Here is a 295-nt window from a genome sequence, read left to right as displayed (position 1 = left end):
CATGATAGGGGTCAAAGTAGATTCATACTGGAAGGGAAAGAGGCTGCGGAGAACAGGGACAGGAGGAAGAGGATGGATCAGGAGAGGCGAGATGGATCAAGATAAGTTTTCGAAGAAGGGGAAGGAGGAGGATGGTAGGTTCAAAAGGGGGAAGGATAGGAGGTGGGGGGGGGGGAGGTTCACAATCGATCTCGGTGCTTGTACGGCTCATCTTGCTGCCGACAGCCACGCCTCGCACGACCATCCGGAAAGGAGGTGAGGGTAAACAGGTTCTTAGTGCGAACTCTTATGCGCT

The sequence above is a fragment of the Penaeus monodon genome, chromosome 33, assembly GCF_015228065.2.
Source record: "Penaeus monodon isolate SGIC_2016 chromosome 33, NSTDA_Pmon_1, whole genome shotgun sequence".
Lineage (NCBI taxonomy): Eukaryota > Metazoa > Arthropoda > Malacostraca > Decapoda > Penaeidae > Penaeus > Penaeus monodon.
This window is presented reverse-complemented; position numbering follows the sequence as displayed.